This window comes from Nipponia nippon, unplaced genomic scaffold (genome assembly GCF_047370975.1).
Source record: "Nipponia nippon isolate SJK-2023a ecotype South Korea unplaced genomic scaffold, ASM4737097v1 scaffold_1, whole genome shotgun sequence".
NCBI lineage: Eukaryota > Metazoa > Chordata > Aves > Pelecaniformes > Threskiornithidae > Nipponia > Nipponia nippon.
Window position 1 is genome coordinate 162,259,050 of NW_028262290.1, and position 26,422 is coordinate 162,285,471.

The window sequence follows — 26,422 nt, forward strand, 5'->3', positions numbered from 1 at the left end:
ACATGCAATACCCCATTTCCACCTGCAGGGCCAGCTACCTTATTTCCACCCCTTCCAGGGACTCTCGCAACCATGGAAAGAGGAGATAAGTTCACACCATGAGTGCGGGCTGAGAGGTGGCCACTGCGTAGCAAAGAAAACTGCTGGCTTGGAGCTGCTCTGCTGGGTCATCACCGCTTGGTTAAGATGCTATAAATTAAACTGCAAAGAGCAAATGCTGCTGTTGGGTGAGGGCAGAGGACCTGGAAACCAAATGTCAGTGGCTGTCATCTTGGCTGGATGACACAGTGGGGACAACCTGGAGCCTCCAGAGCTAAAAGCAAAGCCTTTCCTAACACAATCTAGGTAACAAAGCTGATGGGTGAGGGCAGACGGGTCTCTGTTACACCCGCTCCCCTTCACGTGCTGCCAAAATCGCAGCAACGCTCCTGCTTGCTAAATATGATCCCCGTCCACTCTCCAACCAGCACAGTATGGGGAAAAGCTTTGCCTTCAGGAAGGACTAGATGACTAATTAAGTGTCAAGGTGACTCCCAAGATTGGTTAATGAATAACAGTTGGGGTGGAAGTGCCAGCAATCACTACTTCATTTTGGTCAACTTGGTAAGTGTTGAGAAAGCAGACCTAGCAGGACATTTCTTCAGGCAGACTTGGGCTGTTTGGGTGGGGATGGAAAATAAGGACTCAGAAGGGGGATAGGAGATCATTTCAAACTCCCGAAGTACATTCTGAATTAAGCCTGATTTGGCTTGTCTGGGTTTTGGCGGCACACTTGCTGGGCTGTAGTCACGGTAATAAAAAAACCCCAGTGAAATGACTAATGCTCTGTACAGCTTCAGGAAAATAGGAAGCAGCTGTGGCTCCAGCCTTTCCAGGCTGAAAGGCCTAATTATTGGGAATACTTGGACTGGCATTAGATGAGGTAAACCAGGGCTGTTGAATTGCTTTCATTGTCTCCATTATAGTTGGGCATCTGGGCCCAAGTAGGTGCCATTTTTTTGTTTGCATAAAGGACAGCAGTTAACTCTTGTTTTGCCCAGAGGAATGAAATTCAACGTTGAGTTACCTTGTGTGGCTCATCAGCTACTGCTCAGGACCGTTGCTTTGAACAGTGAGTGTCCCCAGTGAGTGGCTGTCTGAAACTACAGCACTCAACCAATATAAGCTGTCTTTTATTTTCCTGTTGCAAGAGGAGAAAAACGTGGCTTTTATCTCACGTGGAAATGATGGGTAGGGAGGTCCAGCAATGGGGCTTGCCTTCTCTCTCATGTTGTCACACACTCTGTCACATAAGATCCTCCTCCAATATTTTGGTAGGAAAGCCAAGTCTGCATAGGTGAGAGCACCCACGCCATACGTATCCACATGTGTATGAGTGTGCTGGTGACAGCTCCTGCCCTCTTGCACAATCGCAGGAAGGGTTGCAATCAGAGAAGCTGAATCGCATTACCTGCGTTGGATGTGCTGGGACATCGTGATGAGGCAGGGAATGGGATATGTATTTTGCGGGGTGATGAAAGAGGGAAAAGTACAGCTCGGCTCACCCTCCTCCTCTAGGTCCTGTGAGGTCCAAGTTCAGGAGCTCGGTGTGGCCAGCGTGCCAAGGAGAGGGCTCTGCACAGACACGCCTGGCTGACCACAGAGAGCACTTCAGCTTTCTTGGAAAGAGCTGTTGCCTGGCAGCTAAGATTACGTAAAACAGGCCTTGAAATAAGATGCTATTTCTGATCACGGTGGGCAATTAAATATTGGAACAGCTTATTAGGGAAGCTGGCAGGCTCGCCTTTACTTAATGTCTTTGAAATGAGACGGCTAAATGGCTGGGGTGTGCTCTCTGGGCTTGGCAACTCAGGGGTCTGTGACCGTGAGCCCCTGTTCAGGTGCTTCGCTTTCAGCAAGCTGCACCTTCCCATCAATTTGGCATTAAGGCAGTAACATGGATTGATCCCCATGCTTCAGGGCTTCACCCAGCCACCTCCACAGGTCAGGAAAGATCCCCTATCCATGCTACCAAATCATCTGGGTGGATCATGAAAGAGGTTGAAGGGCTTTTTTAGTCTTCTCTTAAGTAGAGATGGATCAAAACTTGAGACGGGGCATTGGACAGGATGAACTAAGATTGTGAAGAAGCTTCTTGCTCACCTTCTCAGGGTCAATGGCTCTGGAGCTAAGAAGGGACTTCACTGGGTTCAGATGGGCAGGTTTTCCCTTTCTCCACGAACGGCTGCCAGGGATCATCAGATCATGTCTCGTCCGAACAGCGACCTACCACCACAGGCAGCTGGTCTCTTTTGTTGTTTGTTCATGGGGCAAGGGCTGGGATGCTGAGGACTGAGATGCTGAAGTTTGTTCAGCGTTAATGTGAGTGAAGACTTAAGGGCGTGAGATGAAGAGGAGCATCACTGAGATGATTTTATGTTCTTGATGGCCTCTTAAACTGGAAGTGCTCTATACCCCAGGAGAGCTTTGAATTCCCTGTCAGTAAATTCAAAGGATGCACAAACCTGGATCCACCTAGCCAAGTAACTTCTAAGGTTCTGCATGAGCACTAACCAGTTTGCCCTGTCTGACAAAAACTGACCAGTTTCCCCCAGACCCATTTGCTGTATCTCTCGAACCCTGCAAATTTACTCCATCTCCAACCACCGTCCCAGGAATTAACAAGAAGCAGACCTTCAGCTTAGTTGTCTTCCTATAACCTGTGCCTTCAACCCCTGTCCATTTCTGGCATCTCTGACTTTTACTCAGTAGCTTACACGCAGTCTTTCCAAGAAAACCACTGGTGCTGTGAGCCTTTACCTTTCAGCCCCTTGTGAACCACATGCAGATGGGCTTTGCATTAATTCTCCAAACCTACCATTGCTCCTTACTTAAAAGGAAGGAGCACAAGGAAATACCAGGTTACTGGGAAATAACCACCTTCCCAGTTGCAACAGCCTTCAATCTGTATCTCATCTATCTCTTCAAATTCCTCAGAGGACATCTGATTTAGAAGGTCAGGCAACTCATGATTTATTTCCTCTGACTTAGACTAGTCCCTGCAGTTGCCTCATTTCCACCTGCCATAAATTCTAGCTCAACACCTCGCTCCATCCACAAAATCTTGCTCATCGCTCCACACCTCTCTTTATGACCTCCTTTGTCCTCTCTATTTATCTCGCTGCTGGTAGCTTTCCAGCAGTCTGATCTTCAAGCAGATGGTCTTGGAAAACTGGTTTGTAGGAGCAGATTTTTCCCAAACTGCTGCTATTTCTGAATCCTCCCTCTAAAATTTTAACAACTATTTGTCCTGGGAACAGTAGAGCTGTATTGTCCCAGCGAACTTCTCAACAATGTAGGAACAATGTACTGACAATTACACCAGAAAGCCTTAACACCAGCCACAACTCCCAAGCCATGCAGTCTGAGTTTCCACATTCATCACGCTGGATACCGAGCCCAGTGCTCAGCAGTGACTGGCGCTGGAAAAGGGAGAGCAAATTGGCTGAAGGTGGAGGCTGGCCGTCCTTGCCTTGGTGTCCTATAGAGAAGGTCAGAGCACCCACACAGCTCTTGACTGACTGTTTTCCCGGGAAGTCCTTCTTCCCCAGGATGTCTTTGAAAGCAGCAGGCTCTCCAGGCAGCTAGCATCTCTGCAGGGGGAGGGCAGCCCTATTAGACTCAAAGCTTTCAGAAGCAGCAGCAGAGTCTGAGCTGCAGTAACTTCCCCCTGAGATCAGTCCCAGTGACCGATAACAAACTCTTCCAGCGCAAACCCACCTCTCTCTCAGGATCTGTGAGAAAAAACAGTGGCCCAAGAAGCTGTTTAAAGCCTTCTGTGTACAAGCGCCTTGCAGCAGCATTGCCCCTGGTATGGGGCCAGCTGCATTATTTTCAAATAACAAAATGCAGCTTGGCACATGCCTGCTTCAGAGGTATCCATTCCATCTCCAGCTCCTCTTCGTGAGGTTATTGAGGCAGTTACGGTACAGAGCCATCCCAAGGGAAAGGCAAGCATGAGGCTTGCCAATTCCTTACGAACAAATCTCTCCTTTCTTTCAGCTCTTTCTCCCCTGGCGAAAGGGAGAGATCGCTGGCTCAGGACCAGCACTGCGTCCGAAGGCAGGGCTTTGTGCCACAGTGAGGGCAGGAGATGGACGCAGAAGGAAAACAAAGCTGAAGCCATTTTAATTCCTCTTCCTCGTTTCCAGAGAAGTGGTTCAGGTTAGAAACGTTCTCAGAAATTAACTTCTAATTACTCACCACCTCTAGGAAAAAAGTTATGATCCCCTCCCACATCAGCATTTTAACAGAGCATTATTTAACCTAATGACCACAGGTAAGTAAAACCAGAGCCGAGACATCAGGGAGGAGAGCATGTGTGTTTGGTCACGGGTACAAGAGTTTCCTAAGCCCTGGGGAATACCTCCACTTTGAAAGCTTACGGGAAGGGTGTGACAGTTGGAAGTTGAGGAGAGACCCTCAAAAGAAGGCATTTTCCCAGCTGAAACTGAGGAAAGCCAATGCTTTCTATGTAGGGTTAAAAGAGCCTGGAGGAAGGCTGGGAGAGGGGTTTAGAGGTTGGGATTCATCCACCCTCACTCAGATGTCTTAGTTTTAGGTGCTTAAGTCTGAGGATGGTGGTTTCCCTCACCCTGACGTTGGGTCTAGGGCAGATCTGGTGACTCTCGGTCAGGAGGGACTTACTGTCCCCTTGGCCTATGGGGCAGACCCCCGGGTGGAGAGCCCAGCTTGCCGCGCTGTCCTTCACCTCTCTCAGAGCGTGGGAACTCAGTCCCAGCCACCGTGCCCTGAGACCCTGCTTGCCAGCTCTGTCAGCATGATCCCAGCCAAATACCACAAACGAACTGCAGTTAAACCCAAGCACCAGTGCCCACCTGGCCCATCCTTCTCAAAAAACAAGTCTAAGAGTTATGATTTTTGCTACTGCATGTAACAGTTTTATATTTATTGTAAGAATGTGTGCACGCATATATGTACATGTACGAGATAAAGAGCATGTTTTCCCTGGTCCACTGTTTCACTAGTGCAGTTGAATAAGCCTTTGCTGTCACGACCTTTGTTTGATGGTGATGGAGCAGGGGCGCCGGTCTGGGTCCACTCAGACCAGCTAGAGAACTGGTTCCCAGAGCATTGGCTTCCCAGTGGAAAGCGGCTGGATTCGTATTAACTACCAAAAGGAAGGGACTGTTCCAGTTTTGCTCCAGTTCAGACCTGCAAGCATCACATCAAATTTGGGAAGAGAAACCCAGGACTTCTGGAAAAAAAGAGGTTTATATTTCGGATTGCAAATGAAATGACCTGGACTTAAGCATGGTGCTCCGTAGGTGACTGTGCATTTCCATTGCCAGCCCAACAAGATGCAATGGATTTATTCAGTGGGAAGGCTTGTTCCTCAAGCTGGAAAGGAAAGCTCACCCTTTGTGTATGTTGGCTGACACACCTCTGCTGAAAGACACCTAAATTGTGTCAAAGCAAGTAGGTACCAACCAACCCAACCCTGGCTTCCACTGGGACGGGGTGCTGAGCCAAGGTGTGAGTTGCCTTATATGAGCTTTAAGGTCTTTCTTTGAAACAGAGCCAGACCTTCACAAGATCTTCTCTCAAGAGAACACCAGCAACACAAGAGTTTTTGGTAGCAGTGACCCATACTAGTGTTATCCTCTAGGCTTGCATTCAGCACCACCTATGTGGCAGGTTTATCACTGTTTCATCCAGCCCTTCCAACCCAGGTTGGAGTTGGACCACTCTTGGTCCTCCTGTGACTTTGTGGGTGCCACTCCGTCTCCACCTGCGTCTCCTGGCTTTAAGTGATTGCTCCTTGAGGAGCACCATCCCACCCTCAAGAGACCCCGTGGTTGTGTCTCCTTCCCGAGATGGCTTTCGGTGGCTATCCTCTGTTGTGGTAGGAAAGGGGTCCAGGGAGACAACGGGGAAAATGGAGATGGGGTGGATTACTGGGAATGAGGGGCAGAGGGACATGGGGCAATAAGCAGGTGTAACTTTCTCCCCGTGGTATCATGTGCTGTATGATGGATGGTGTTGGTGCATCACGATTTTGTGAGCTCAACTCTATGCTGCCCAGCTCTGGGGCTCCTGCATGGCTGAGCACAGCTCTCTGCTGACATGGCACAGCAAGGAGCAAAGCCCCAGCCCATGGGGCTGTGCATCTGGCACTCGCTTGGCATAAAAAATAAAACCCAGCCCATGCAGGACCACAGCACATGAGCGCGGGAAGAGCGTGCAATCCCCTCTTGGCAGAAATGAAAACCAGCTTTGAGAGAGTAGCACATCAACTGAACAAAGCCAAATGAATAAAACATCCCTGCAAATACTGCAAACAGCTTTAGAAAGAGTCATTCATCTGGGACTGCCTTTTGCATCCAGAGCTGCCAACGGGAGTTTTGTCTGGAGAAGGGAACCAGGCATCTGAAAGACTGGGGTGGGTGGCATTTGCTTAGACCCAGACAGCTATTTCATAGAAAGCAACAAAGTACAGTAATTCAGGCTCTAGCACCCTCCCGAAGGGAAGGTGGGTATCTAGACAGTCTCTATTACCCAAAAAAGATTATGATTTCTAGTGCTGCTTGTTTCCTACCCTGTTCAGATGTTTTTGTAAGAGCAGTTTTAAATACAGGGCCATCCAGAAACCTATTCTTTCATCCCAGGGCATGGCAACAGGACATTTTTAGGTGGGAGAGGTCGGCTGCTCTGAATAGCTCATTCCACAGGAACTGCCCAGGATGGAGCTCAACCATGCAGTTTAGCATCCCCTATGTCTCATGTCTTTGACGTGGGTACAAGGTAATAACAAGTTTCACTGTTACTCTAACCAGCGCTGCCTCAGATAAGCAAGAATAGGCTCAGATAAAGACGGATAACAAACGGTAGGATTTCTTTTTCAAGCAGAGGCCCTTGAAAATCAAGGCAACTGAAGCAAACGCACATCATCCCATGTTGAAAATTAGCATTACATCTCAGAGGACTTTTTGGACTGAAGGATGCCAAAGACTTAGTGACAATATTCACCCCTTTCTGCATTCCTTTTACACCCAGAACGGGTGGAAATACATAATCATCCAGGATAAGTCATAATTAGGCCTGTTTCCAGGGTTGTATTATGTGGAAAGGGAGAGCATGAGAAGAGAGGTTTTAATGAGTCGTAGGAGCATGTATCCCCTTGTGACTGTACAATCTGTTTCTCTGAGGGCCCAACAGAAGCTGAATAAACATGTGAATAAACAAAGAGCCAGGGCAGAGGTATTTTGGGTGTGGGGTGTCCGCATTGGAGTCCTTTCTCACACGGTTGGACGTTTCATACATAGAAAGCCCAACCTGTGGCTTTGTGTCAGTCCCAGAGCAAATTTCAGAAGGCTGCAAAAGAGCCCATTCCTTGTGATGAAGGAGGGACCCTGAGGAGAGGGGGTGGTGGCACGTGCGTTCCCCAGGGGTGGCTAAAACGGAGCTGGGCCAGGTAGCACAAAGGTAGCACAAAGGCTTTCACTGTGCCCCGAGCTCCCCTTCATTGCCCAGGGCATTTCAGGGCTCTGCTTCCAAGTGGGCTACCATGTATTTAGCATTATTTAAAATTGAGGGCAGGCTTTCAGTCCAGCAGGACGTGCCCAGCACAGAGCAGAGTCCCAGCACCTTCCAAGCATGGGGCAGGTGTCTGAGTTGGTCACCTCCTTGGGATGAACGACCACACCATGAGCAGTGCTGGAGGACCAGGCTGCAGGACAGATCCAGCCTGAAGACACAGAGTCCATGGTGCATCTTCTCCACATCATGTGTCCCACACCTCCCCAGGGGGTCCAGAGCAGAAAAGGTAATGACCTCCATGCTTAAAGTCCAGAAGAACTTGCACAGCTCCATGGAAAAAATCAGGAGACACCATGAGGATCTTCAGCATCCTTGGCCATGCAAGAGCAGGGATTTATTGTCTCAGCCTAACCACAGCCCCAAGATACAGGGGAAGGCAGGAGACCAGGGTGACACCGTTTGCGGCCATGGCACGAAACCTTTGCTCCCAGCTGGGAGATCTTAGCAACTGTTGCCACAAAGTCCTGCCTAGGAAATAACGTCACCAGATCTACGTGTCCGCGGGTGAGAAGGGAGCTGGAGGAGGAAAAGGGCAGCCTGTTCGTGCTGGGAGGAGGAGGAGGGGAGGGTCACCTGGCTCTGCTAGGAGGAAGGTGAGGGAAGACGGTCAAGGCTTTCCTGATCTGCACTGCGCTGGTTAGTGCCTGTCCTTGCACTTGCTTCCACCCAGCATCTCAGCCCATGCGGCAGGGAATGGTAAAACCCCACCGAAAAGGAAGGCCGATGCTCTCTGATTGTCTAATCTCTATTTTGCAGGCTCTAATCTGCTCATTTAGCAGCGGTGTGTAAAGAGCACCTGGATGATTCACCGTCTAAGTGCTGCTCTTGTGGGGCCAGTTTGCTTCAGCTGTTGTAACATTTGTTTACATCTGTGCTAGGGTGGCCTTGAATAAGTGCGAACCTCCCACAGACGCTAATTCATATCAGTTCTCCTTCGTGTTAAATATTTATGTTCTTAATATGCACGCCTAAGAAAAATACTGGCAAGTAAGACTGCTGCTCAACTCCATTACTACTCAATTTTATCTCAGTGCAATTTGCATCTCAAACAAATGGGATGAGAAAACACTCTGTACTTACAGTGCAAAACAGCCCAGCAGTTCAGCCATTAGCAGATCTATCGATTAGACGACAACGAGACCTATCGATGAGAACTTGCAACGACTTTTTGCCGTCGGTGCCTGGACACATAACTGCGTTGCAAAGGCAGGCGAGCTCTAAGCAAATCCCCACAGCAGCAAAGCATAAAACAAACCAGGCCAGACAAAAATGCCGTTAATTGCTTGTTGTGTGAAATCAAAGCCAGTCTGTGCAGAGAGCTAAAGGAAAAGCATGTGTCCTCAGAGCTGATACGTAGCCCGGCCAGGTTACAGGGAGCCAAGAGAGCTGCTTGCTCCAGCCCCGAACGGTGCCAATCAGGATGGGCTCATTGCTTTCAGTAAAGACATCCTGGCTTACACCAAGTGAGAATTTTTTTAAAAAATATGAAACCCATTACTTTTTTTTGTTTGTTTCTTACTATCCTAGTAAGTCATCAAACAGTTCTGGCCTTTAGAAAAAAGAGGGGTGCAGGGAAGCTGCTTACCTTGCTGGAAAGCGCGCGGTGTCCTTGCAGGTCTCCCTTTCTCTGCCGAACCCAGCACTCTCTCTCCTCTTTGGTGAGCTAGTTTCAAGGCACTTCTGTTTGCTGTTCTGTTACCTTGTCAGCTCGGGAACAGCAGCGTTCAGTAATTCAATCCTCTACTTAACCGCAGAGACACTCCTACTCGGAGATCACACCCATTCCCAGGCTCACGGAGGGACAAAGAGGGAGCCGGTATGAGAGAGTTTCAACCAACTCACTGTTTGCATCAAATATCCACCAGCCCTGCATTCACAGAGCAATAATGATTAAGTGCTGCCTTAATTAGAAACCTGTTTTGTCCAGATTTAAAAGAGCGGGGTGGGGGGGTGGGGTTCCCCCTTTTCTCTATTTCTGCTGGACAAAGCGAGGCGCGGTGCTGCTCAGTCCCATGTTAACGCTTGGAGCCGAGTCCCAGCTCTCGTCTCTGACTCTGACTGTCCCGAATTTTGGCACAGTTGGTCTGAGGGGAGAGGTGCTCGGGGCAGGCAGCTTGCTCCTGCGCTCCCTGCGAAGCCGAGCTGGGCCTCCCTGTGCTCGCCGGCCGGACCCCTGGGTGTGTGTGCAGCCCAGGGCGATGGGGAGCAGGGGTGAGGATTGCCATCAGGATTACCGGCTGAAATGGGGACGTAATGGAGCACTGGAGCGTGTAACCGGGCTGCCCTCCCAGGGGAAAATTAATGATAACCCAGAAAACTCCAGCGAAGCTGGCAGCAGAAAGCTGTGTGTGTGGATACTCATTGCGATATCATAGCTGATCGTTAAGAAAAAAGCGTATGCAAAGGTTGGCTGTAATATGCAGCTGCCCCTTCTGAAAGCTGCCCCGATGCCCCTGGCTGGGGGTGACCTGAAGAGAAACCATCTCCGCTCCGTCCCAGCTGCTTCTGCGTGGCATCTGCATGGTGCTGCTCACTGCTGGTGGAGGGAACGTCCCTCGCTGGAGGGGGGTGGAGGGGGACCCACGACAGTGTCCAGATGGGTTTTCAGTATCTCTGAGGATGGACACTCCGTGACCTCTCTGGACTGGGAACCGTGCAAGTTCTTCCCTTCCTATACATTAAGCTTCTCTTGCCATTTCCTTAATTTCTTTCCACAAAACTTGAAAATAGATATGGATCAGCTCATCAGCTAAACCAGGTATCAGAATAGGTTTAAACCAACACAGTTTCCACAGATCTAGTCCACTGACCCCAAGGGACCTGTAATGAAAAGAGCACCCAAAATATCCATGACATTAGCTACAGACCAGTGTACCACTAATCACAGATAGCTGCAGATCAGGGCGCGGGCTGAGCCTGCTCATTGAGCCTGGGTGTGCCCATATCTGAGAGGAACACTTCAGAGATCATAGTTTCATGGTTGAAGATGCAAAACTGACTCTTAGCAAGCAATTTATTCCTTAATGTCGGAAGGCTACAGTTCATAAAACCTGTAACAGCCTTCACCTTTCATTTTTCATTCTTTTAATTTCTGAAAAATCATACTGAGTGTCTTCCTCTGTTACAGGGAACAGAGGAACCATGTTTTGTGTCTTCCTCCAGCCCACAGGAGATGGGGACCAGTGACAGGACCTGCTTTTATCTTTGGCATCAACCCCAAGCCCACTGCTGGCCCAGCGGCAAGGGTCATACACCAGCAGCTGCGGTGGGAGGCATTAGAAGCTGGGGCGAGGACACCTGGAGACCTCAGAGGATTGTCACCAAACTCCATCATGCTCCGCTTCCCCTTTTGCCACATGAATTCGTTATCCCCAGCACCAAGGGTTTCATTAATAGCTGCTGTGTGTCTGGATTCTTTTCACTGCTGATACATGCTGATGTAAACCAACCCGTCTCCATGGCTGTGGCTACATGAATTTGAGCTTTGGGATGAAGCATGCCATTCCTATACCCACAGCTTTGGCCATGCCCATCAGGCTCATGCACAGGTGATGTTTGAGCTGCCTGTCCCCACTCCTTTCCATCGCCACAGTGAAAAAGTAGTAAACAATCCTGGTGAGATTTTAAGGAGCCCAAATGCGTAGAAATATATGTAAAGCAGTTTAGAACAGTCAATGCCGAGGGAAAAGAAAATGTTTGTCATAAAACATGGGCTCATTTAGTGCTGAGCTGTAGGCACTTTTGCTTCCTGCTAATTCTGGTCATGCCATGGGGTTATAGAGCAGAAAACATTATTTCCGAGCAGTTTAACTCAGTACTGGTGGAAAACAGAACAGCCTGACTTTCATAACTGAAACATGATCTGAGATGTTCCTGTTCCAGCTATTTTTCTCATGTGCATGACCTGATGCACTCATATCCTGGGCCTAATTCTTGACTTGGTATTCCCAGAGCTCAAAGACCTTGTGCTTTCTTTTTTTTTTCATGCATACAGATGGCAGATGAGGCTGTTTTCAGTGTCCCAGTGCAAGCCTAAGACACTGAAGACATTGTCACAGGCTGATGCTGGGGCAAATCAGAAGCTGCTGGGAGGAAGGCTCTGCTGAAGTGCAAAAGCAAGGTTTGGCAGTGTAATGGCCCACATCTGCCTCAGCCTTGGCCATCCCACATGCCTGTGGACAAGGTTAACATTGTGCATGGGGAAAGAGGCTCTGCCAAGGATGTATTTGCAAAATGACACGTTGCAAAGGTATTTCCACCCTGCTTTTGGGTATGGAGCTCCAGGAGGAAGAGGGAAGGGCCAAACCCTGCAGATGAGATAACATGGCAGGGGCCTCACGGTTTGGAAAAGCAAGGGAGGGAGGCAAAAAACCCCCACCAGCTGCTCAAGACACCAGTGCAAAGACCCATCGCTACTTATGTGAGGTTAAATGTCCTGACTTGTAGCAGCCAAAGCATTGCATGAATTCCTGAGAACATTTCAGGAGAGCTTTCCTTGACCCACAACCAAAGCATGTGACATTTTACTACACATTCCTCACGTAACCTCGCTCAGGCACTTCTCCTCCCTACAAAATCATCATGTCCAAATGAAAATCTACATAGCCCCTACAGATAGAAGAAGATCGGGCTACAATTTACTGCTTCCACATCTGCTGTGCTCCTGGGTATGGGGAAAAAGATGAGAAAGCAATACATATGCATGTATATTGACCATGATATGTTCAAGGACCTCACTTGTTAGGGCTTATAACTTGCTGAAGCAGAAGACCTCCTGAGAAGTACATCTCAGCCAGCCATGGCATCTGAGCCATGAGCAAGGCAGGGATGACTGGCAGCCATGAAGGACTGAGCACCAGCCTCATGATTTGGCCCAGCTGCCTGCAAAGGGAGTTTTGATATGGGAAAGTGAACACAGCTTTGCTCTTTGGCCTGGCAGGCTCGAACCAGTGGAGGTTGGGGCTTCGCGTGGATATGGTTTCGTAGGGTAGTGCTCTGCGAGCATCAGCTGACTGGGCAGCACAGAGCTGCCTCTGACAGGTAACAGTGTGCTGGTTAATTGTTAACGCTAGCAAATGGAAATGTCTTAGGACAGGGGAAGGTGCCCAGGCACAGGAGTGAGGAGTGCTCCTGCACTGCAGTGCCACGGTGCAAGGCTGTGCTGCACCGACGGAGACACAATCATCTTGAGCTGTAGGGAGTCATTGAATCCTCCTCCGGTCAGCCCGTGTCAGTCGATGGCTCTCAGCATACAGAGAAGCCTTGATCCTGCAAACGAGCCCTTTCAGCACAGCTCTTGGGCAACGTTGTGCACGAAGCCGTGTGAACAGAAGATCCCTCACAGGCAGGAGCAGGACAGGCCAAATCCTCTTCTACCTATTCGGAAGAAAAGAGTGGCCTTGGCAAGCCAAGAACACAAGGGTAAACGCTGATTTTGGGCAGGAATAGCTTTGGCGAGAGCTGTAGAGATGCAGTTCACTGTCCCAGAGCCAACAGCTTGCAGCAGGTTAAGACAGGAGCAGTCTCTCTGGCACAGGGGTTACAACATTGAGGCAGAAGAAACCTGTACCTGTTGCTCCAATTTATTGCTTAGCAATCTTAGTGCAAAACCCATTTTAAGCCAGCTATGCTGGGCTGTGAATTGGGGATATGGGGCTCATATTTCCTCAGGTTTATGGGAAAAAGTACCCCCCTGCAAAAGAAAAGGAGAGAAGGCCAGAGATGACATCTTGTAGCATGACAGCAAGGTCTGCCAGGGCTTCTGGTCAGTCTTGAACCCCTCTTCTATGTCCTAAAATGTCTATAACCCATCCTTGAAGGTGGGAGGGACAACTCTAGGTCTCTGCTAGCAAGGAGAAATACCTCAGTGAATATAACTGCACTGACTATAATGATGGGATATAACACTACTGATGGAAATGGCCATACCATGCCAGACCTCTCTTGGTCTTTCTGCATGACCTTTGGCTGCAGAAAGGTTTGCAGAGTGATATACTGCAATGTGTTTTCTTTTCCAAAATTACATTTGGGGGAATGCAGAGAAAAATCCTCGGGGAGGGTGTTTTTTCCAGACTCCCACAAGTGAATGACTCCTGCCTTGGAGCAAAAGAGCTACTGTCACCTTTCAGGAGGTTAATCTGCAACTCGCCCCAGCACAGGGTCAGCCGGGGAGGCGGCAGTCTCCAGGGGCGGCTGGCCGTGCCTGTGTGCACTGCGGGCGTGGGTGCCTCTGCACCGCTCTCCGTTTGCTCTTGTGCCCCACCGCCAAGAATTAGCAGGTGCACTGAGAAAACAGGATAGCTGAGGTGGGACCGTGACGTGGCACGGGCAAACAGCAGCCCTGGCTGCCTTCCAGCCAGAGGAGGAATGAGACACAGGGGCCCAAGTTTGGATCCGGATGTATTCAGACTATTGTTTTATCCGGGGAGTCTTCCAGAAGGACCCGCATCCCCCAGACCCATCACCCCCAGGTCCCCGTCAAACCCTACTCCTAACGTTGATGCCAGAGTTTGGGCACCTGATGTTCTTCAGGTTATTGACTGACTATCTGCTAGGACGAATGAAGTTCGTGCTAGAAAAGCTTAGATTTCCTGCTACTTCAGAAAATCAGCCTGCTTTTCCAGATTGCCAAAAAGCTTTGGGGGACTACTTGGTGGCAATGAAGACTCAGCAGGACTTGGCCCTTTAGATAAAGAGATGGAGAGTCTAATGGGATTAGCTCTAAGGCAGCGTGGTGGACTTCACAGAGTCTAACCATGGGGCAACCACATGCAGGAAAACAAAACTATTGTGTTCCTGTTCCTGAGTGTTTTTCTCATTTTTACATAAGCCACAACCAGCTGAGCTGAGGATCCCGACTATCAGCTGCTGATTACTATTATTAAATTACAATCTTCTTCTAGAGATCTTAAATCTTGATTCAGCCCTTTCCAAAGCAAATGTAGATGATTTACAGACTTAATCCCAGGGTAAGGCATCGTGGGAGTTTTGCACTGAGATGTTTACCTGTCTCATGTCTGTCTTAAGATGGTAGCAGGGTTTATCAATTGCTGTTATAGCCATGATACAGGGGAGATGGATAAGGTTTTCCAACCAGTATCACTGCAGAAACTGGGTAGTGAAGACAAGAACAAACCCAGATCACCCAAGCACTGAGTGATGAAGATCAACCTCCTCCTGAGCACCCTGTCACCACCCTGTCCTCAGTCCTCAGCCACGGTACGGAGAAGATGCTTCCCCGGTAGGGCAGCACGTCTACCTCGAAAAGAGAGACAAAAAGCGCAGAGGATCAGTAAAAACAAACATCCCTACAAAGCGGGGCGGTTTTGCAAATTGCTGTACGGATAGTTTAGGAGTTTCACAAAACCTCAGGGTCTCTCTCTCAGCCCTAATGAAAACCTTATGAAACCCAGCAAATTCCAGCACGCTTTGGTCAGGATCATCAAGCAGAGCCTCTGCGATTTCCAGCGTCAGCTGAATCTGGCAGAAAGGAGACATTTTGCAGCAAAGGCTGCACAGGCAGGGGAGGCTGAGCCGCGCCGGCACTGGCTAATGGGTGTGCGAGCCTGGCAAAGGTTATCCCACGGCAGCCTTTGGGCAGCGGAGGAGTAACTCACTTGTGCCACGGCGGTGACACCCCCTGAGGTCCAAGCTCCTTGGGACTGTGCTTTCATGGGAATCACACTGTGAGCAAAGTGAGATGAGGGATTAATGTCTTGTTTTCATGTGGGAGCTCAAGCGAACAGAGGTTATTTATGCTTTTTTGGACAAGATTACATGGGAAGTCTGTGCAAGAACCATCTCAGGTCCCCAACAGCTCACTGCCACCGTGCAGGAGATGTGACCCAGGTTTCTCTCCTGTGGGGTACAAGGCTGATCCTTTAGCAGCCGGTGAAACCAACCGGTCCCAATGGTTTTAATGAGAGTTAGGATCCCTGGATGCTGAAAGGTGTAGTTGCAGGACATGCTGGCTTTTGTGGCAAAGGCTGCTGGAGCTCTCAACCTCAATATTTATTTATTTTTAGCATTCAGGCAGATTGGCAATTTTCACAACTGTGGGAAACCTGATTTCTCACGTTGGTGACCATACTTGAGTGCCCACAAAATAACGCCACCCTCCCTTGCAAACTTAATTTTTAACCCGTCTTGTTTCAGTGACCCGGCTGCACGTGTGGCTCCACAAAGTCACTCTCTGCGAAGGGCCGGGGTGGGGGATGAAATCCCGAAGCCCTGCCGTGCTGCTGCCGCACACCAGCCTCCCCCACGAAACCAGCGTCATAGCAGCTGCCGGTCCGCGGTGTCCAGGAGCGGAGAGTGCGGGGGACGTCCGTGTACCATGTCAGACGGGAACTGTGTCCTGGGAGAGGATCTGGATTTTTCTCGGTGACTTTTGGGTTTGTTCCCTAAGTCTTTCTCTGAAACAGAGTAAGTTTCCCCAGGACGGGTGGTCTGGTAGCTGAGCTGAGTTTACCAACTCCTCTTGCTCGCATCTGCTAAACAGAGCTAATGAATTTCAAATCTTAGGAGGCGAAGGGGTGTAAGGACAAATCATGCAAGCTGCTGATCCCCAGCACCTGCAGGCAGAGCCAAGGTCACGCCTACAGGACTCAGGGTACAGCAGGTAGCCGGGGCTGGGGCCGGCCCAGCGGCGAGCTATTGTTTGCAGGAATGCAGCCCTGCCTGTGCCAACCAGGAAGGAGCAAGAAAAATCAATCACCCTAAAGGCTGAGAAATTGCCATCCTGCTAAGTGTTGCCCCTCCCTGTTTTTCATGGTCCCCAACATGTTGCTCCCCACGGAGCAACATCTATGCCTGACGTGTACCATCTATGCCTGAGATGCACGCCTGGTCCGTTCCCCCCCCCCCCGCATCAGACCCATCAGACATTGGTCACGTCACACTGCTGGAAGGAGCTCCGATACCGCTGCTGCAAGCACGAGCAGGGCACCGATACTCACCACAGCCTCGGCTCAGCTGATGAACGAAGACCAGGCACTTTGCTGGGTGATGTACGCACTTCCCCATGCGGCCTATGGCCTGCGTGTCATCTCCACCTGCTTCTTGTGGACCAGCACAAGCATCACATGTAGGAGATCACATGTAGGGTGGGCTGGATCGGCTTGGGTTAACTAGGACCCATAGAGCTCTGTGAACGGAAGATGAAGGGCTATTTGAGGGAAACAACTTGGTTTTTATTATTACAGATGTTTCAATGACTGAAGAATTAATGCAGCCACTTTTTAGGCAACATCACAGCCTAGAGAGTTAAGTTGCCTTATCCAAAATGAATTTCAGAAAGTCAAAGCCAGAGCTGAAACCCAGGTCTGTTGTGTCCCCTGTACTACCCGCTGGGCATACGTCACTACCGTGTTGCATTCAGACCTAAAAAGCCAGCTACAAGCTTGGGTGCCAACAAGCAATGGTGTCCCCCAGCCGCCATCAAGCTCTGCATGAAAGGCGGTGAGGAACAGTGGTGCTCACCGAAACCATCTCATTTTCAGGAAAAACCTTGCCCTGAGGCTGATACACCCAGTTCCTCCCGAGAGCCTTTCGGTGGTTAGTCAGTGCAAACACCGAAGCCGCCCGCTGTTAATGGGTCAGAGCAATGACATGGGCAAGGAGCTCACGAGAGCCGAGCACCTTTTCCCGGGCAGTTCTGGTTACCGTGTCTGAACACTAAACAAGAAACCTGCGTTAATTCTGTACGGGATGGGACTCTTTCTAATACAAGCGAGAGGTCATGCTTGGGGCATCCTTGTGCCGCTCCCCAGCAGAATCTGGCCAGTTTAGTGTTTCTTCTTCCTGTGTTTCCCAGCTTTTCTGGACAGCAGCCCACATAAAGAGCCCATCCTGCAAAGGGCAGTATTATCTTAGCAATTTTTGACACAAAGGGAAAGCATCAGAAGTCACAGGACTGCCTCCATTACGCCCAGGGCTTGGCTTATTTGGATTAAACTTATTATCCAACGGAGCAAGTGGACACCAGCTCTATCTGTAGGCATCCGTGCAATGCAACGAGCAGTTTCACTTCTTGCCAAAACTGCTTGGGGACAGACGATAACGAGATGCCAGGGACATCGCTGCACACGTGATGGCATCGGCACTCACACATGGGCTTTCTGGCCATGTTTGCACGGGTTTTGCCTCGCCTGGAGTCAGAGGCATCCCTCCCTTTGCAAACAGGGAGGAGGAGGAGGGTGATACTGAGGCTCACCAGCCTCGGGAGGCGAAAAGGGCAGGGCCCTCGCACCCTGAGCAGGAAGCGAGTCCTGGCTGTCGGAGCAGATCTGCTGCACCCGCCTTCGGTTTTAGGATGTTTTCTCTCCCCAGCAAGGATCTGGATGAGACTGGGACTCAACTCCTCTTTGCGCAAAGATTTACAAAGAGGACTTTTCCAGACCACATTCCTTCCGCACAGAGATCCAGCTCCAGAAGAGCATTTTGGGAGAGGACCGCAAATGATGCCTCCAGGGTTGCATTCCTGGGCTGGTGGATGAATCATTTTCCAGTCCCACAAGGGAAAAGCCCATCTCTAACACACTGAAGGCCAGGAACTGGTTGAGGGAGGGGATTTGAACAGGATGGACTGGTTTCCAAGTTTCAGGCGGTGCGAGTGAAGCCAAAGGAGAGCAGTGAGCACGGAGCAATGTGCGTGTTTGCACATCCCTGCCGGTTGCGGCAGCTGCAGTCTTTGCTTCCTCGGCGGGAGGCTGCGTGCAGCACAGGGATTTCTGCTCGGATAACCTACCCAGAGAGCAAAGGACCTGCCATTTTAGAAGGACCACACTTTAAACGTAGGAAGTACATGGTTCTGAGCTGCTTTTTTGCATGAACGACTGACAAATTAGAGATTTCTCAGGAACGTTTTCCGCTTTATTCAGAAAGTGGTGATCATTCAATAAAAACCCACACCCTAGCTCTCAGCCATTTCAGCCAAATTCCAAAACGCTTCAAATCTCCAATGACACAGGCTTGAAGCTATTTCCTTATATCCTCTTTCTCCTCTCCTAAACCAGCCTTCCCAGCCGGATTACGCTTCCCAAAGGCTCCTCTAATGCTGCTTCACCAGGGTGCTTTGCACTTCATGCTTTCTGAAAGCAAAGCGGGAGCAGATAAGCATCCTGCCTGGCCACCGGGAGCTTTCACAACACTTGCTTTTGAAGATGACTCCAGGTGCATCCATGCCAGCAAATCCCACCTGCAGATGCCTACCTACAGAAACGCGTGGTGCCTTGTGGTCCCAGAGGCTCTGGGGTGGTCAAGGGAAAGAAGCATCACCTGCAGCATGGTGATGGTGGCAAGGTGCATGCTATGTTTGCCCACCAGGGCTGTCCCCGCTTACACCAGGGAAATATGAAGTGTGAAAGATCCTGAAGAGGCCACATAGCTCACGCCTGGCCACGTTTGGAGTCTGTAGACTCATATGCTGCCAGAGTCCAGTGGCTGGATTTGTTCTTCAATTCCTCCGCTAAAGGGAGTTCACAGCTCCTCCAGGTGTCCTGCCTCAGCGTTCGTATTAGAATAGAGTAGAATAGAGTAGAGTAGAGTAGAGCAGAGCAGAATAGAGTAGAATATTTCAGGTGGAAGGGACCTCCAATGATCATCTAGTCCAACTGCATCATGCACCCTTATAGCTAGGATGTAGCTGCATGGTAGTTCTAATACATTGTTGAAATCTTTTTTTTTTTGTTGAAAAAGAAGCTGTCTTCTAGACATGGCACAAATTTCACATCCTTCTCTAAACCAGGCATTTATCCTGACAAGTGACCTTCTCTCTCCTCTTGAAGAACCTCTCTGTGTGCTGCTTTCCTACAGGCCATGCTTTCCCTGCTCTCCCTTCTGTGGCTCTTCCAGCCCGCTTTATCTATAATTCCTGCCTTAGAGTGCACTGGCACTGACCACAGCTCCGATCAAAGTCTCTCTGGCATCCAGTAGAGCAGCAGCAATTATTTCCCAGATTTTACATGACTCTCCTTTTGAATATATTCCTCGAATGAGACTTTTTTTTTTTTTTTTTTTTTTTGGCAAATGTTTGTTCTCTTAAACTTGTGGTTGTTTTTCTGCAGAAGCATGGCATAAGTGATCCAGAATTTGTCATCCACCACATCTCCCCGCTCTCTTTCTGCAGCGTGGCTCCCTACAATGCAGTCGTCTGGTCTCTATTCATATATTTGATCTGCTTCGATTTATCATGCAGGGAGATCTCCCTGCTCACATCTCTCATTTTAATCATCACCAGGAAAACTCACCTCTGCTCCTCATGGTGATCGCTTCTCCGTGGCTTCAGAGACCCATAACCTACACCTCTTCCCTGGTTTGGCTGGGAGACCATCAGTCAGGTACGACTGTATCCACAGCCCCACTGACAACAACGTAATTTTGCATGGAGCTTCCCTAAAATAACAGCAGCGTTTAAAATAGCGCCTCTTTTTTATCTTCCTCTAGCGTGATAATTCGATTCACTCAAGGCAGTAACGAAAACCATGTGGGAAAGGGTTCTCCCTGTGGGAAAATGCATTAAGAAATGATGTCTGGAAAGCCCCACCAAGCCCACCAAGCTTAAGTAGATGATTTTGAGACAGGAGGGTTTATTTCTTTCCACGGGGCTTTGGGCACGACTAACGCAATTCCTGCTCGAATTTCCTGTAAGGAATGAGCTTCGGATCAGGCTGTGGGAGCTGAAGGACGAGCAAAGCTACGTTACATACCTCTGGACAGGCAACTACTGGAGACAGACATCGCCTGGAGCAGATAACAGCAGAGAAAACACCGACCTCAAGAGGATACGACTTCTTGGCCATTGCCACCCAATGACTTGGGCTGACCTGGAGATGAGGGAGACTTCTCCCATGACCGTTTTTCCCAGCAAAAAGCATCTGACATTATTTTTCCTGATCTTGCATGATTTCCAATTCAGACAGCGAGCGTTTTGTGCTTTGAAGTTGCTGCCTCTGTTGTAGATCTGAAGGCAGCTCCGGTACCTGAGAGCTTACGCTTCCCATCCTCCCACCTACGTTAGCCTGATAAAGTCATTCTCCCCTCCTGCCGTGCCACTGTGCATTTTTAAATAGAGCCCCAGGATAAGCTCTGAACAGACATTTAGGAAAACAGGACTGTGCCGTCAGATAATTTATAGAATCACAGAATCATTAAGGTTGGAAAAGACCCTTAAGATCATCGAGTCCAACCATTAACCTATCACTGCCAAGTCCATCACTATACCATGTCCTCGAGCACCACGTCTACCCTTCTTTTAAATACCTCCAGGGATGGGGACTCAACCACTGCCCTGGGCAGCCTGTGCCAGTGCCTGACTGCCCTTTCGGTGAAGAAGTTTTTCCTAATATCCAACCTAAACCTGCCCTGGCGCAGCTTGAGGCCATTTCCTCTCATCCTATCGCTTGTTACTGGGGAGAAGAGACCGACCCCCACCTCGCTACAGCCTCCTTTCAGGCAGTTGTAGAGAGCAATGAGGTCTCCCCTCAGCCTCTTCTTCTCCAGGCTGAACACCCCCAGCTCCCTCAGCCACTCCTCACCAGCCTTGTGCTCCAGACCCTTCACCAGCTTCGTTGCCCTTCTCTGGCCACGCTCCAGCACCTCGATGTCCTTCTGGTAGTGAGGGGCCCAAAATTGAACACAGCACTCGAGGTGTGGCCTCACCAGTGCCGAGTACAGGGGCACTGTCACCTCCCTGGTCCTGCTGGCCACACTACCCCTGATACAGGCCAGGATGCCATTGGCCTTCTTGGCCACCTGGGCACACTGCTGGCTCATGTTGAGGCAGCTGTCAACCAACACCCCCAGGTCCTTTTCTGCCAGACAGCTCTCCAGCCACTCCTCCCCCAGCCTGTAGCGTTGTATGGGGTTGTTGTGCCCCAAGTGCAGGACCCGGCACTGAGCCTTGTTGAACCTCATACAGTTGGTCCCGTCCCAACAACCCAGCCTGTCCAGGTCCCTCTGTAGGGCCTTCCTAGCCTCCAGCAGATCGACACTTCCACGCAACTTGGTGTCATCTGCAAACTTACTGAGAGTGCACTCGATCCCCTCATCCAGATCATCAATGAAGATGTTGAACAGGACCGGCCCCAACACTGAGCCCTGGAGAGCGCCACTCGTGACTGGCTGCCAACTAGGCTTGGCACCATTTAGAAATCAGCATCTCTCTCCACTTCTTTTCCTTGAATAGTGGTTTAGGCGAGCTGCAACTTAAAATTGAATGTTCAGAGGCCAAAGAGAGCTCACCGGTACTGTAGCAGCCTTTGTTTTCCCGTATCTGTGTTTCATTACAGTAGTGCAGCTTATTTATAACAGCCCTTAGACCAGCTCTTGAGGCTGTTAGCAGATAAAAGTAATTAGGCTATAGTTGCTGCTCATTTAAGGAAAAAATGGGAAATAATAATCACCAAACCGTTTTGAACTTTGAAAATGCTATTATAAATTTGACATTTTTTCATTGCTCTACAGCTGGCCATGAAACAGGAGAGGTGAGCAGAAAGTTCGTAGGATTTGACAACTTTGCGGTTTGTTTTGATAAAAGATTGGCATTTTAAAAAAGCTACTCGGAGCACTTTCACCCAGCTCTAATTGCCGTCATTACAGAAGAACCAGCTCTCCAGAGCACGGAGTACAGCAGCGGAAGGTCACAGCACAGAAACTCCTGCTCCGCATCACACCTTTCCTGGCAGGGTTTGCTCAGAGGTGCCACGGCAGGCGGGATCTCTTCTCCTACAGTGAAACCGCCGACGTCCCAGACCAAAGCTAGAGGTCTCTGGGAACAAACATGCACCCTCCCTCCACCAAAATGACCTGCTAGAGCTCACCTTGCACTTGTTAGTCCTCTCCACTTGCAGGAGAGATGCTTCCCTACAGCAACTTTCACCTTAACTATTGTATTGCATCAAGATTATTTTATAAGCTACAGCTGAGGGTCAATCATGACCTAGGTTTACTGCCGACATTGCACTGCTGTTCTGGATTTCCAGCTTCTGCTGAAAATAATTCATCAAGAGCAAGCCCCTACCATGAGGCAAGAGATGGGAGGTTTGTAGAGCCTGGTGGACAGGCCACCTCGAGGTGATGTGCTGCATCTAGCGTCGATGGCTGTGGAGAAGCAGAGACAGGAGGTGGTTTGTGGTTTTATACCAGGACGCAAAGAATTTATTTTGATCAGTGAACCCAAGTTGTTCTAGCACTTGGCTGTTACATGAGCACAGCCTGGGTAACTCAGACTTAGACCCAAACCAAAGCTGATGCAATGGCAGGATATAGAGACACAAGCAAGATTAGGCTTTTAAGAATACTCTTCCTTCTTGACTTCAGTCCTTCAGCTTTACCAAGGCATAGGCCAGTGCATTGGATGTGGTTTCTTGTAGCTAGTCTGGCCCCACACCACAGCAAACATCATGGGGGCTGGAGAGGTGTGCTGCGGAGCCAAGAAGGTGATGCTTTCCTACGGAGATGGAGAAGGGTTGCCAGCGGTTGGAGGTGTCTTTCCACCCTCAGCCAGGGTTAGGTGGTTTGGGCTGCAAGCCTGTATGGACCTGTAAATCAAACGTGCCTCAGTCCAGTAAAGGCTGACAGCATTTTATCACCCACAGCCCGTGCAGCTGTGAGTACCTGGGTGGAGGCCATGTGGGCTCACAAGGTACTGGAGGGGACAACGGTGTGCACCATGGAGTGGGACACAGAGGACCCAGAGCCCATGTCCAAGCTCTGCCACAGGTCACCTACATGATCTGGGATGGCCTCACCTCTTCTCTCCTATACCTCCACTTTCCATCTGTAAAATGGGTACATTGTTCCTCAATGGAGCTGAGGAACATGAAACAGTGACTACTTTCTTCTGCTCTGAAGGCAGAGACCTGTAAACCACTTTGATTTCTCGTCCTGCTGACCGGCTCGGCAGCTAACCTGTGTTTCACTTCCCTCTGGGTTAAGTTTCATCAGATCCTGAACCACTCCATTTGCTGAAGCACTTCTACACATTTATCAAATCGCTTGTCTTGCTGGAGGATGAGCTGCCATTCTCTTTAATTATGGAGGTTCATAATGATCCAATTCCTGCTTCACTAATATCACGCAATAGTTCTCCGGGGACATCTGCTCTAAAGCTGAAAAAGATATTAGGGAAGGGAACCCGCTATTACAACTAACTAGTGGCTCTGCTTCAACACTTCTGTCTCCAGGATGGAGCTGATATCCATTTTGGTGGCGAGATTCCTAAAAATGGATGAGAGCATTCAAAACTAGTGCCTGTGCAATCCGGCCTGTCAGAGAGCACATCAAATTCATTATTTTAAAAACATAGCAAGAAAACATCAGAGCTGACAACCCGGTTACAAAGAAGTTGTTAAAAGAAGGTCTTGATTTTCTGTAAAGTTGAAATTTAGAAAATCTAAAGCAGCCAGAAAAACTGGTTCCCTTTGCTGCCCGTAGCTGACTCACCGCAGGCAGATGAAAAGCGTTTATCCCCCAGCTCCCACAGCATGGATTTTCAGGAGGGCCAGGGTGATAGGGAATCAAATGAGACAAGGCTGCAGCCTTTACAGAAGAGAGAGGAACAAATATTATTTGTGGATTTTTTTTACCCCTCGGACAATGGGAAGTCAGATAAATTCCTTCCTTTCCATCGGAGTGAAGGTGAAAAGCGCCTGTGCCCCAACAGCATCCAAGCAACTGAAACAATTCAAGTTGAAACAGGATCTTGGAGAGATCAGAGCCACATTTAACATCAAGTCATTAACTGGAGCCTGACCTTTTCTCTGGCACACGGTGTATCACTGTAAAGGCTGGGAGACACCTCTCAAGGAATTTGTCTCCTTTTAATTTAAATTCTCCATATTGGCTGGATTACATTAATCGTGTTGCACCATCATTCTGCATCTCATGGGGAATAGGTATTCACAGATAATCTGATTTTTGGAGCACAGAGAACGTAATTGTTTTGCTAACAGAGATGCAGGCGTTACTTGCAGTAGCATCCCCTTACTCCCAGGGCCCCGTGTGGCTGGAGGCTGCCCGTGATGGGCAAAGCCGTCACCGAGAAAAGCCAGGAATTCGACCCAGGCCTGGATCCCAGCCTGAGATTTAACTTTCAAGGCAGCCTCCCCCTCACCACAGGAAGGCAGGAAAACCTGCGGTGCTTATTTAAATCCACAAGAATGACCTTTTTCACTCTTTGCAAAGGCAGCTTATATTAATAAACACGCTGATTCGATGCTAGAGCAGCGTCTTGTTCAAAGATTCGGACGGCTGTAAGGGGATGAATTAACCTTCAGGTTAAACATAAGCAATTCACCCCGCGGTGCATCATGTTCCCCAGTGAAGCAGACGGGCTTTGCTTCTCCCATATGCATCTGGAAACACCCGTCAGCATCTCTTGGCCCCATGTTGTCTCGTTGGTAAACGCTCATCTTCCCTTCTAGTAACACTGTTTCTCTAATCAAATGTGCAAAATAAAAATATTCTGACTGAACGAGAAGAGTGGTTTCGCTCCCCAGAATTAACGAGGAGCAGGATTGCAAGGGGTTTAGTGTGACCTCCAATCCAGATGTTTTGCACTTGGAGAACTAAAACAGCCAACACCCAGAGAAATCTGTTCATTCCTCTAAAAGAAGGGGCAAAAGAGGAGGGAACAACCGAGCCGGACACAAATAGCATGTCCAAGGTAAGGTGGAGGGTTTGTAGCAGAGCTGGGGGTGATACCCTGGTTGGATGAATCCTCATCAGCTGCTGGAGCTGGCGAGCCCTTCTCCTTCAGCAGGACAGGCGGCCAGCCCATTCCCGGGGACAGCCAGCCAGGAGGTGGAAGAAAACACATGGGAATCATAGAATCAAAGAGCAGCTTGGGTTGGAAGGGACCTTGAAAGATCACCTGGTCCAGACTTTTGTGGAAGGGGAGCCTAGATGAGGTTATCTTGCACCCTGTCCAGTCACATCATGAAAACCTCCAGCGATGGGGACTCCACCACGTCCCTGGGGAGGTTGTTGCCGTGACTGACTGTTCTCGCTGTAAAACATTTCTTTCTTACGTCAAGATAAAACCTCTCCTGGTGCAACTTGCACCCATTGCCCCTTGTCTTCTCCATGATGCCTTATGAAGAGAGAGCCTCTGTAATCTTTGTAGCCACCTTTTAAGTGCTGGAATGCTGTGATGAGGTTCACCCTGAACCTTCTCTTCTCCAGGTAGAAGAGACCTAATTCCTTCAGTCTTTCCTCATAGGGCAGCTTCTTCCAGGTGGGAAGGAGCACGCAACTGAAAACTCAATGAGAGTGGAAAACCACGGAGTTGGGCTGCAAGGGTTGCAAACCCACCTTCTCGCGGCAAACAAGAGCGCGTTGGGCACGTGAAACCAGACGACGGACTAATGGGGAGATGCAGCCCTGCAAGTGTGGTCCATTCCCCGGCAGATGCTGCCTTTCAAACCCTCCCCTCGCCCGGCTGCCGGGCCCCCGGCCCCCAGGCGCTGGCCCGGGTCTCGGCCGCGCGGCGGGCGTCGCGCACGGCTCAGCGCACACGTGCCGGCGGGGAAGCGGAAGGGGCGCGGGGAGCGATGCCCTCTTACACACCTGCCAGCCTGGCACCGCGCTCCTTTCTTCTTTTTTTCTGCCGCCTCCTGGAGACTTAACATTTGTCTGCAGTTCTCGTGATGTACTTCAGCCAAATCCCAACCAGTTTAAAATGTTGTTGCTTTAAAAAATAAAAAAAAAAAAAAGAAAAAGGTTAGCAGCAAAGCTTTTTGGGGGAGAAAAGGTTTACCACACTAGGGAAGGTGTAACAACTATTTGAGAAATACTGATTTCTCTCTTTTTTTTTCACGCGCCA

The 26,422-nt window shown here is 49.5% G+C and overlaps 1 protein-coding gene across 1 annotated transcript in view; it reads right to left on the minus strand.

Annotated features, from left to right (window-relative positions):
• VILL (villin like) overlaps positions 1–9,809 on the minus strand; it is a 37,813-nt gene extending 28,004 nt beyond the window's left edge. The window contains exon 1 of the mRNA XM_087731086.1: positions 9,185–9,809. The gene's annotated coding sequence lies outside the window, so the exon portion shown is untranslated. The remainder of the gene's footprint in view (positions 1–9,184) is intronic.
• Between the last annotated feature and the right edge of the window lie 16,613 nt (positions 9,810–26,422).